The sequence below is a fragment of the Limulus polyphemus genome, unplaced genomic scaffold, assembly GCF_000517525.1.
Source record: "Limulus polyphemus unplaced genomic scaffold, Limulus_polyphemus-2.1.2 Scaffold5544, whole genome shotgun sequence".
In the NCBI taxonomy this organism is placed as follows: domain Eukaryota; kingdom Metazoa; phylum Arthropoda; class Merostomata; order Xiphosura; family Limulidae; genus Limulus; species Limulus polyphemus.
The window spans coordinates 13,753-17,513 of record NW_013671154.1 but is presented as its reverse complement, the minus strand read 5'-3'; positions in this window follow the sequence as shown (position 1 = coordinate 17,513).

Genomic DNA, 3,761 nt, shown 5'->3' with positions numbered 1-3,761 from the left:
CTTTCTTGTTCCAGTTGCCATTGCTGTAATCTCTCTTCTTGTTTATCTTCTTTCGCCTCCAACCACTTCTATAGTCTCTCTTGTTTATTGTTCGAGCTGCCACTGTTGCAGGTTTTCTTGCCACTGCTGTTGTCTCTTTTCTTGTTTCTTTCTTTTTCCTCCAACAACTGTTGTAATCTCTCTTCTTGTTTCTTTTCTTTTTCCTCCAGCAACTGCTGTAATTTCTCTTCTTGTTACTTTTCATTTTTCCCCAACAACTGCTGTAGTCTCTCCTCTTGTTTCTTTTCTCGTTCTTCTTGTTTCTTTTCTCGTTTTTCTTGTTTCCTTTGCTGTTCTTGTACTGCTGTTATCAAATCTACTAAGCTGTAGTATGATTTGCCACCTCTTGTTTCCATCTTCTTCTTTTTATTATTATTATCTGTCCCACTCTATGACACCAATTTGTTGCGTCTCTGGTCGTTTGTTAATTTCCCGTAGAAATTCTTTCCGAGAAACTTCAGCCATACAAGTCCTTTCTTAATTAAAACTAGTTTATTCTTTCTCGATACAACTTTGTAATACACAGAATTTCCACAGTCACTTTAAACTTGACTACTTTTATGAACACACGCTATAATCATAGTGATTCACACACTTTACTTACAGCTTGACTCGATTATCTCTATCTTCAATCTCTGTCTCTCTGTCATTCTGCTTTATTGGCCAGGGTTATATACTAAAAAAGAGGGCATCTGGAACAGACTAGAGTTGCTAGGACAATTCAAGATCCTTCGAGAATCTCATGATGTGTTACCAACGTCACGTGACTTCCGCTGTCGTAACAATACTTATAAGTCCCTCAATCTCAATATGATACTTTTTAATGGGAAGTAAGCATTTAATGTGTATAGTGAGAATTCACACTCGATAATATGCATATAGCTAACATACAATAATGAAATAGAGCTTTTCTCACATTTTTTTATTTGTTGGGTTACAAAAACTGAAGCACGAACAATGTATTTGTGTATACAACTAAAACTTTTAACCTAATTAGGTTTTAATGTATTTATTTACACAGCTAAAATTGTAACCTAATTAGGTTTTAATGTATTTATGTACACAACTAAAATTATAAACCTAATTAGGATTTAATGTATTTATGTACACAACTAAAATTCTTAACCTAATTTGGTTTCAATGTAGTTATGTACACAACTAAAATTTTTAACCTAATTTGGTTTTAATGTATTTATGTACACAACTAAAATTTTTAAACTAATTACGTTTTTCATTAAAAAGGTTAAAACAACCATTCTTTTAGTAGGACAAACAATACTTAAGGGAGAAGTTTTCCATGACTAGCTTGAATATACCTACTACCAACTGACACTGGAAAAAATACAAAATTCTTACACACCTCATGTTATGTTTTAATAAACAAGATAAACAGTTGTGTATTAATAAGGGGAGTGTGACAAGGTTAATTAAAACTTACTGGAAAAATATGTTTAGTATGAATTATGTTGGCATGGCACAATACTTATCCATAACTTTACACCTCCTCAATCTCATCTTTTACATAACATATGTTATTATTGTCCTGTCATGTTCAGTAATTCAACTGTTGATAAACACAATACTGGTTGTATACTACCCATTTAACATCCAATGTCTGGTGTAATAGTAAAACAAGATAAGACCAACAACGTATCTGTTTACATTATTTCCATAACAGATCTATTCTTGTTAGATACATGACCACATCAAATCCAGTTTATTCCCATAACAACAGTATCATTTCACATTACCTTGAACAAGTGATGTTGTATTCTGAAAGAAAAGAACTCAGGATCATATGAGCCACAAATCTTTCACTTCTAGTTTATTTTCTTTCCACATCGATTTTTTTCATTTTTCATCACATTAGGGGGAACTATGTGATCTGTAGTTTCAATATAGACAAACTTCAAACTTTGATTGAAAAAAATATGTATTTATTAAACCCATAACACAACTCTCTTGAAGTACAAGATTCGAAAAACACATTTCGAATTTACTTTTCACTGCCCCTGAGGAGTGTGATATCAAACCAAAGCTGCAACTATATTTGAGACCATATTTGTATAAAAGCACAGTATAAAACTACACAATGGACTATCTGTTTTATGTTTTTTATTTCAAGTTCAAATTTTACAATCAATTGTAAATAAATAATTTTAATAAGCACTAAAAGTGATATGTTTCTCCTTGATAACTCCTGTACATAACAGGAAAATGTGAAAATAATCATTCTACATAAGTCTCATAAAAAACAAATTATTACACATTAATGATTCTTAAGCAACCTTGAAGTGATTACTCATGCCACAAATTTCATTCGAATTCTCCGAGAATATTCCCGATTTAATTGAGCAAAAGCTCGCACGACATCATCATCCACTTTATCTTCTGCAAGTTCACTCAAAGCTATGCTGATTGACTTTATAACCAGCATGAAGTCTTTAAGGAGAGACCAAGCATCTCCTACCTTTAGTCCATTTTGTTTGACAATGCATTTTTCAGATCCATGACGAAAAAAGTCAGAAGCATAAGAATTTAAGTTGCGATGATTTTTAAAGATGGGCAAAGTTTTACTATCAGTATATATCTGTAAAGAAAGTAAGTAATAGTGTTATGAAGTGTCACAAATTAATAATATAATGTGTGAAAAAACCAAATCTACAGATCATTGCACAACTAAAAAAAACAATTCTACAGATCATCACACACACCAATGGAATAGTTCTAGAAATCATCACATAATTAAAAAAAATATATTTCTATAACACATTATTCCCTGGCACTGCTACAATTTCTAGAGCTTGGGAAATACTGCTAGTTATTAATTATAATATGAAACAATGGAAATGTTGAAGAATCACTGTTAGTACTGATAGTAATTAATTATAATACGAAACAAAGGAAATGTTGAAGAATCATTGGCAGTACTGATAGTAATTAATTATAATACAAAACGAAGGAAATGATGAAGAATCATTGGCAGTACTGATAGTTATTAATCATAATATAAAAGAAAAAAAAATGTTGAGGAATCATTCGCAGTACTGACAAATATTAATTATAATACGATACAAAGGAAATGTTGAAGAATCATTGGCAGTACTGATAGTTATTACTTATAATACGAAACAAAGGAAATGTTGAAGAATCATTGTCAGTACTGATAGTTATTAATTATAATACAAAAAAAGGAAATGTTATAGAACCATTGGCAGTACCGATTGTTATTAATTATAATATGAAACAGAGGATGCGTTGAAGAATCATTGACAGTACTGATACTTATTAATTATAATACAAAACAAAGGAAATGATGAAGAATCATTGGCAGTACTGATAGTTATTAATTATAATACAAAACAAATAAAATGTTGAGAAACCAATGTCAGTACTGATAGTTATTACTTATAATACGAAACAAAGGAAATTTTGAGGAACCCTTGGTAGTACTGACAGTTATTAATTATAATACGAAACAAAGGAAATGTTATAGAACCACTGGCAGTACTGATAGTTATTAATTATAATACGAAACAAAAGGAAATGTTGAGGAACCACTGTTAGTACTGATAGTTATTAATTATAATATGAAAAAAAGGAAATGTTATAGAACCACTGGAAGTACTGGTAGTTATTAATTATAATACGAAACAAAGGAAATTTTGAGGAACCATTGTCAGTACTGATAGTTATTAATTATAATATAAGAGAAAAAAAAT